Source organism: Punica granatum, chromosome 5 (genome assembly GCF_007655135.1).
Source record: "Punica granatum isolate Tunisia-2019 chromosome 5, ASM765513v2, whole genome shotgun sequence".
NCBI classification, from domain to species: domain Eukaryota; kingdom Viridiplantae; phylum Streptophyta; class Magnoliopsida; order Myrtales; family Lythraceae; genus Punica; species Punica granatum.
Genome location: NC_045131.1, coordinates 10,485,805 through 10,495,101, shown reverse-complemented (window position 1 = coordinate 10,495,101; position 9,297 = coordinate 10,485,805). Strand labels below are relative to the sequence as shown.

The 9,297-nt window shown below is 38.7% G+C and overlaps 1 long non-coding RNA gene across 1 annotated transcript; it reads right to left on the bottom strand.

Moving 5' to 3' along the window:
- Positions 1-7,697: 7,697 nt before the first annotated feature.
- On the bottom strand, positions 7,698-9,047 carry LOC116207422. The gene is made up of 2 exons (XR_004156918.1): positions 8,712-9,047; positions 7,698-8,314 (listed from the first exon to the last, which is right to left on the bottom strand). It is a non-coding gene; the product is annotated as an uncharacterized LOC116207422 (long non-coding RNA).
- Between the last annotated feature and the right edge of the window lie 250 nt (positions 9,048-9,297).

The following is a 9,297-nucleotide window of genomic DNA, read 5'->3' as shown; positions in this document are numbered from 1 at the left end:
TCAGGACACGTTAACACAACTTGTTTATTCGATCAACTCAGTTACCCGGATACATTAACACGACATGTTTATCCGATTAACTCGTTAACACGACATGTTTACACGTTAACACGACATGTGTTGGATTGGGTGAAAGAAAGGGAAGGAAATGAAATTAGGTTAGGGACTTAAAAAGTTAGGATTACATGAGGATATTTTGATAAATCCAAATACATAAACGAGTTAACGGGTTACATGATTATAGTAACACGATTAAACATGTTTAAATAAACAGATTTAATCGTGTATAATCGGATTACACGAGTTCAACCCGATAAGACACGCTTATTAATCGTGTTTAAACGGATTGGACCCGTTTAAATTGATTATAAAAAATGTCCAATCCAAACCCGTTTAACTCCGTGTCGTGTGAAATATTACCAGCCCCACTAGGTATGTCGCTCCTTATGAGAATAGTCACGCCAGCCAAAACTTTCGATACTCATAATACGTCGTGTGACTGCGCATAAATTCAAAACCTTCATTTTTTTTTTGTTTTTTGAAAAGGATAAGGTAAGGTGCGAGGGAGGGTTGAATTTGAATCCATTTTATATGGATTTCCCAAAAGTTGGATGCATGAAACCTGATGTAAATCTGAAGTTGACCTTCCTGGGAACTTTTTTTTTCTAAAGACCAAATCTTAGAAGCGAAACTACGGGGTTCGGTGCTCGGTCAAACGATGTGACACTACGGACCCCTTCGTGTACTATACGCTTATAATTCAATTTCCAGCCCGACTTTGTCATTAAAAAAAAAAATCTAGAACACATAGATAAATACATCCACTTTAACCGAATTATCGAATTGTTCGCACAATATAAATAACAAAAAAGTTTGATTTGTAGAGAGTAACTTTTTCAGACTAAATAAAACTTACACAACGACGTGACTCGGATCATTTTGGCTACGTGGGGTCGTCGCAAATTCAAGTCTATCTAAAGTGCGACAACTAAATTATTAACTTCATCGACTGTCGTCGCCCGAACAATTCAGGTCATGTGGTCAAGGTACTCTTTGATAGGATATTCCAATAATGTGCTTTTCTAAGACCTACCAATACCATTGCATGGATCCCATTAACAAACGGTGGGTTCGTGAGCTCCCCACCTGCAAAGCAAAAACAATAAATCCAAAATTAATATCTTCTTTCACTTTTTCTTCTCCAGTGTACCATAATAATCAAAAATCCAATGAGTGATGATTAATTAAATTTGAGATGGATTGACTTCTTAACAGATAAAATTCTTCCAGTTAGAATTTTTTTTATTTATAAGACTTAAATATAAAATTTTATTAAAATAAAATAAGTGTTGAACTATTTGAAATAATTGTTATTGATAAAATTAGAGTAAATTCACAAATGGGTCCTTCACAGATTAGATGTACATCAAATTTACCTCGAGAAATTTTTTACATCAATTTATACCTTCACTTTATAATTTTACATTACATTCAACCTTCCGTCCACTTCCGTCCAATTCCGTCCAAATATTGGAGGGTTAAAGTGATGCAAAAAATTTTTGAAGGTAAATGTGATGTATAGTCAATTTCTAGAGGACTAATTCGTCAATTCATTGAACTGTGTCTTTAAATTTTTTATTATTCTCTACTGTCTCCTCCCTTGCTCTTCCTCTCTCTCATCTGTTTCAGAAAACTGTGGCAAAGGGCGGGAAACGAAAAGGAATCGTCTCCGTGCATTTCGAAGAAGATCGGTCTTGCGTTGTTAAGCATTTTGGTTTTTGGATTTCGAAGAAAATCGGTTCTGTGTATGCAGTGTGCTACTAGCTTCGTAAATCTGAAGGTAGGCAATGGTGTTTATTGCTCGCATTGTCGATTTTGTGGTCCCCTACTTCTCTTCTTGCTCTGATGTGTTGTTATTTGTAATGAATGTGGTCCCCTTCTATTCCTCTTTAGCGTTGTTATGCCCAGATGATGATAAAGTTTGTTTTTTTTTCTTTTTTAAAACCAACTGTGGTCCCCTACTGTTCTCCGTCATCTTTTCGTTGGCAGGGCGTGGCTGCTCTCTGTTTAAAGAATGACAAGTTAGTATCAGCAGAGGAACACAAAGTTAAAGCAAAGAAAAATTAAGGTAAAATGAGTGAATAAATCGGAAGAACAATTGTTGCCTGGAAGTAGGAGTTCTTGCTGTAGCTGTAGCTTCCATCTTTTGCGTGAAAAATTGTAGCACGTTAAGGCTAAAGCAGTCTAAAGTTTAGCACGTTACAGGCTAATATATAGAGGAATAAGCAAACAGAGTAAGGAAGCCACCCACCAATGTCAACCAACTTGTTCATAAACAGAAAATCAGACATTCATCGACTTTACAGACTCACCATCTTCATTGAGTTTCCTCGATAGCTGCGCTCTTGTAGGGAGGGCATACATTCCCGTAGCTACAGCTTTCCTAATAGCCCAACCATCATGAGGAGCAAAATCCTGAGCATAAGCTTTAGACGCTGGATCTTTCAAGGAATTTCTAATCGTGATTATTGAACAATAAAGAAAGACTGAGGATCAAATAAACAAAGTGGGAAAAGCTGAACACATTGATATTATTGAGCAAGACTTGCATTAGTGGCCTCTCCCATTTAAGAGCGATGCAATTGACAGTCTAATTGGAGGCCTTTTAGTGTGTGTGTTTGGGTGGGGCTGGGATGGGATCTTTATGTTTACTATAGAATAGTGGCGTAGCTGCATCAGTAAGTTATGTAGCATGACTATTGTTGAAAGAACAAACTTTGTTAAATTGCTGCAATGTTAGAAGAATGTCTCTGATGAAGCAGATTGGTGGTGTGGAAGATTCATAGGGTGACAACCATATGGTATGTGGTGTTCTATAAAAGTGATGTTAAAACTTCAAGCGTGAATTCATTTACCCTTTTGGCATTCAGGTGGAACTCTGAAATACGGTAAAATACCTATTTGCTGCTTTGATATTAATGGGAATCTTTTTATGCAGTTGCCTAATAGTAAGAAACATGCTTTCTGGCTTGAAAACATGCACTGAAGTATCTAATTACATGCACAATGGTGGATCTTCAGTGCCGCATAGATCAATTTCCCCTGCCAATGGTAGACATGAAACCAATAAATTTTCCAATGCAATAAATGGCTCAAGGGAGACATTTGATCATAAGAAGCGGGCATCAACCAAACCACTCATTAAATCTTCAGATGCTGAAATTAAACACTCTTTTATGTTTTTTTGAATAATGTTTTTTAGACTGCTTTGAAAAATTGTGGCTACTTTGAGTTGTCTTACCATAAGAAAATATTAGGGCTGTCTCCCAATGTAATGAGATAAAAGGCCTAGCAATCTCATTGTATTTTATAACTTCTACCGGTTTTGTTAGTATCCAATGTGAATCTTAAAGGACCATATAGATTTATGTTTTATGTTCAGTGTTTTTGCTATAAGAGTATTTGAAGCTTCCATCCTTGATTCTAGTTGTTGTCATTGAGTGGATTTTTTTCTTCACTCAGCATGTTTACTCAACAATGCTTGGGTGATGATCTTCAATTCATGTTAAATATGCCTATTGTTCTTTGGATTGTTGTAGTATGGCATGGGAGTTTGTCGAGGACAATGGCTATAACGCGGGGCCTGAATTGTATCTTGATTGGTATGATGATGATCCTAAATTTATTGCTACTGGAGGGAGTACATCGCATGATGCTGGTGCTGGAGGATTTGGACTGCAAGTTGCTGGTGTTGGTGGATATAGCATCGAAGAGGCTCAAATGCAAGACAAGTCGAAAGCTAAAAGAAAAAGGCAAAATACAAAAACCAGGTTCAAGCAAAGAACAACTGAAGAAAGAGAGAGATTGTTTGTAGAGCAAGAGAGAATATTTGCAGAACAAGAGATAAATGTTGTGGTGGAGGATTTGGCCATCTCTGATGCTTATGACACAGATGAGCTAGAGTCTCTTAAAGGTAATGAGAATGATGGGGAGATTGTGCAGCTACCAGTGTTTAATGAAGCAGTTGAGTTTGAACATATTACAATAGAGCTTGGGATGGAATTTCCAAATCTAAAAGTGTTTAGGAATGCAGTGAGGGATTATAATATTAGTAGGGGAAGAGAAGTTCGATTTAAGAAAAATGAGTCCACAAGGGTAAGGGCGAAATGTGTGGAGAAAGAGTGTAAGTGGGTTATATTATGCTCACTAAACAAGAAGAACAACACATATCAAGTGAAAACTTTCGTGAGTGAACATACATGTTGTAGAAAGTTACAGAATAAGTTGGCCACAAGGGAGTGGGTGGCAAGTAAATTGGTTCCGAGGGTTAGGTTCCAACCAAGCATGACTGGACAAGAAGCTTATGATTACCTGATGCACTCATATAGAGTGAAAGTGGGAGATGCTATGATTTACAGGGCTCTATGTATTGCTCATAAGACATGTCAGGGTTCAGAGAATGAACAATATGCTAAGCTAAGAGATTACTGTAATGAACTTCTAAAAAGCAATCCAGGGTCGAGCGTGGGACTGAATGTTGCTCCAGTCTCACATCATTTTCAGAGAATGTATGTATGCTTAGAGGCTTGTAAGACTGGATTTTTGAGTTGTGGTAGGCCACTTATTGGCCTAGATGGTTGTTTCCTGAAGGGATATTTTGGGGGCCAACTTCTATCAGCTGTTGCTCAAGATGGAAATAATGCCTTTTATGTAATAGCATATGCAATAGTTGATGTGGAAAACAAAGAAAACTGGAGATGGTTTCTCATAAATCTTGTGGATGACTTAGGGGATCCTGTGCTCAATGGTTTTAGCTTCATGTCTGATATGCAAAAGGTATATTTAAATTTAATTTATTCCATTCATTACTTATTTATTCACCTTTGCTTATTGCTAATCCAATTACTTCATATTTATAGGGCCTAGATGCTGCACTGAAGGAGATTTGCCCAGGAGTACAACATAGGTTTTGTGCTAGACATATATGGGCCAATTTCAACAAGAATTGGCCAGGTAAAGAGCTGAAGGATGCATTCTGGGCTTGTGCTAGAGCAGCAACTGAGCAGCAATTTCAACTGAGGATGGATCACTTGAAGACAATCAGTCTTGAAGGATGGCTTTGGCTGAGCAAATTACCACCTGACAGATGGACCAGGTCAGCATTTGATACATACTCAAAGAATGACTCACTGACAAATAACATGTGCGAGCAATTCAATTCTGAAATAATGAAAGTTAGGAATAAGCCCATCATCACCATGGTTGAAGGAATCAGAATGTACATTATGAAAAAGATGACAAGGAGCAAGCTGCAAATGGCCAAATACAAAGGTCCACTCTGTCCTAGAATTCAAACTAAGTTGGAGATCATGAAAAATAGAGCTGCTGCGTGGACTCCACATTGGGCTGGTGATCCTGATATGGTTAAATTTGAGGTCACATGCCCTCCAAATTCCAAATGTGCTGTGGACCTACAGATGCATACATGTTCTTGCAGGGAATGGGACCTTATTGGGATCCCTTGTATGCATGCAGTTGCTTGCATTGGCTTTAATAATCTGAAGCCTGAAGATTTTGTGCATCCATGGTATTCAAGGAGCACACATGAGCAGCTCTATGGTTTTTTCATCAAACCGACTGCTGGTGAGGAATATTGGACAAAGTCAAATGAGGACCCTGTCCAACCTCCAAAGTTAAAGAGGCCACCTGGTCGTCCCAAGAAGCAAAGGAAGAAAGGAGCAGAGGAACCAAAAGATCCATATAAGCTGAAAAGAAGCTTAGGTCCCATAGTTTGTAGGAAGTGTGGAGGTAGTAAACACAACATTAGGACTTGCAAAGGTCCTTCAATTGCTTCAAGTTTAAAGAAAAAAGAGAAAAATTCCTCAAAGAAATCCAATGTTGTGCCTATTGGAACTAATTCTACAGTTGCATCGGCTGATGGTACTAATTCAACACAGGTACATGTTTAAAGATTTTTCATTATGCTTTACTTGATGTGCTTTTATTTTTCTAATAATGAAATTCCTCACAATGCAGGGGACTCCTCTGGTAGGTCGAGATTTTCCACCTGAAAGGCCAAGTCCATCAGCACAGGTATATATTAAGTAGTATTATTTTTCTTATAAGTAAACTTGCAAATGAGTTTATTAGCATGAAAGATTTCTATTATCCAGTTGAGGAATGCTTCAAGCTCAGGAGTAACTGTTTCAAGTTCAGTAGTGCCATCTCAAGTTGCATCAAGTTCATCTATGGTATGTATTAATGTGTTTGAAGTATTGAATATGTATTAGCCGTTTGAGTATGTTGATGTTAAGTATTTGACATTGTAGTGGAGGTTTGGCTTTGGAGTAACACCAACTATGGCAATGCTAGATAGACAAAGTGTTGTGAGGGGAGTGCCTGCATTCAGGACCCCTCCTGTGAGGCCATCGACTGTACCCCGAACCAGCAAATCAACAAATCAGTACAAACTCAGTTCATTTTCAAGGGACAACAATCACTGTCATTGGAAACCATGCATGCTGTTGGTCCTGCAACTGCAAAAAGATTTGCTAGATACCTCAACCTCAACCAAAAGCCCCCTTCACAGTAAAGAAATGTTGGGTAATGCCATTTGTAATTTTTTGACTAGATCTGAACTTTTTGATCTGAGGTATATATTGTGTTTGTTTTTGTAAAGTTGGAAGTGATATGAGGCATATACTCTGGTTCTTTTTGTAAAGTTAGAAGTGATCTAAGGTATATATTCTGATTCTTTTTGTAAAGTTGGAAGGAGCTAAAGGTGTTAATATTAGGCGCTAAGCTTCTCGATATTGGGGAGTTAAATACAGATATGCATGTTAGCTTGTGAAAGCACTGTATTTTTTGTATAATAGGTACCAAATTCAAGTCCTATATGGATTTGGTATTTGTTATATTTAGGGGAAGGGATTTGTTTCTTTGTTTAGGCTTGTAAAGACTAGTATGTATCTCATATAAACTTCAATGGTATATTGAGTTCCTCCGTATGCGATTGTTTATTGAGTTTCATCAATGCATAGTAAACTTCTTATCTGATTCCTATAATTGTACTGTGTATAGCTGTCGAGTTCCTTAATTTTGTTGAAGCAATCTTGTTGAACAAATGTCAGCTTCTATCAGGTCAAGAGAAAAGATTTAGTGGAGGGTAGTTGCTTGCATGGTCTAATGGCGACAATTAGAGATGGGTCTTCTCTAGCTGTTCGGTCTTCAGTTTTGTCTATGTATGCAAAGTGTTAATTCCCTGATGAGGCATATCGTTCTTTCAGTGAAGTTGTAGATCAGAATATATTCACGTGGACATCAGTGATTGGGGATGCAAGGGTCGGGAAGATGAGGGAATGCATTTCCTTGTTTCACAAAATGCAGTATACTGAGTTTCATCCTGATGGAATTGTTATCAGTTGCATGCTTTTGGGGTTTGGGAATTCAATGAATGTCCTTGAGGGGAAAACGTTTCATGGATTAGTACTGATCAGATGGTTCATGAATACATTTCATGGATTAGTACTGATCAGATGGTTCATGAAAACGTTACTTGTTTGATCAGATGGTTCACAATGCGCTTTTGTCCATGTACTGCAAATTCCGGCAGTTGGATATAGCAAATAAGCTATTTGGTAGAGGGAATAAACTTGATAAAGAACAGTGGAACATAATGATTATCGGACAGAACAGAGGAAGTTCAGAGAACAACACATTAATTTCATTAACTCATCTGCAAAGATTTGCAAAACTGCATTACACAGAAACCGAAACATAAATGACAGTAATTCTGTCATTACAACTGAAAAAAGTGCCTATACACATGTCCAACATTCCTACAGCTGTAAACTATTGAATTGGTCCTCCAGAGAATGAAACAGGTCTCCTGCAGAATAGTCATGCAGCACTGATTCCATGTGCTGTAGTGTTTGAGCTAAGAACTGGAAATGGCATATCTTAATCAGAAGATTTCCAGCTAACAAAGCAAAATGCAACTGAGCCCAAAGCCCACACCACAGCTCGTGAAATTGGAAACGGAAGATGGCTCAGATTTGATTCCTCCACAAAAGTCCAAACTCAAAAGGGCAAACCCCAATTCCCCCATAGATTAATCCAACGCCAAACTTTCAATGCTCAAATCAAATCATCAAAAAAGCCGAAGCTGAGCTGCGAAATGGCAAGATCGGATTCACTTGCTTGAACGAGTATCTTTTTGCAGGAGGAATACAGTCATTAAAGGATTCACCAAGTGGAACCTTAGAAGGAATGAAGCAGTCTATCTCTTGACCAAATGCTGGGCAATCTAACCAACCTGTAAAAGAATAAATTTTCAGAGATCCCAGGAGAAGAGGAATTTGTCAGCTAGAAAGAGCACAGGTATGAAAGGAACGGCAAGCACCCACAGATGAAATGTAAGCTGCATCAAAAGGAATCCCTGAAGCCACTAATCACTCTATCAGAAATGAAAAAAGGAGGAAAAAAACAAGGGTGGAATGTAAAAGGCAGACAAAAGATGTTCAGCACAATCACAGTGAAAAAAGATGCAAAACTATATTTGCGGCTCTGCCAATCGGATACCCCGCCGCTTCAGCCCTGCGGAAACGAAACGGAAGCCTCTACTGAGACGCCTCTCAACTTCTCTCTCTCTCTCTCTCTCTCTGCCACTAGCAAATCAAGAGCCAACCAATACGGCAAGACGGGGAAAGTACCTGCAACAAAAGGGACAAAAGAGAGAGAGGTCGACACATTACGACTTCAGCACCTCAGACACCCACAAACTGATTGGACCCGACCCGAATAGGATGGGTCCAATCTGACCGAACTCGATAAACCGAGTCGGATCCGACCCTGCTTACATCAAGATCAGATCTGGAAGGATTAGCGAGGAGTCGTCCAGATCTGACCAAGGAGTAACAGAGGAGCCGCGAGGCAGCAGGCTAGAGAGAGTTGGTGGGCGCTGGGAGCTGCATCGAAGAAACCGTGGTGGTCTGGCTGCTTCAGCCATTTACAGCTTTGTTGGGAGCTGCATCGAAGAAACCTCGGTGTTGCTTCTGCCTTCCTTTATATATGTGTGTGTGTGCATGTGTTTGGAAAGAAAAGAGGATTGATATATTCAGCCAAGGATTTGAATGAGTCAATGTCGGATGGGTCCTTTAACGGAATTGGACGGGAGGTTGAATATGATGTAAAATTATAAAGTGAAGGTATAAATTGATGTAAAAAATTTCTCAAGGTAAATTTGATGTACATCTAATTTCTAAGGGACCAATTTATCAATTTACTCATAAAATTACA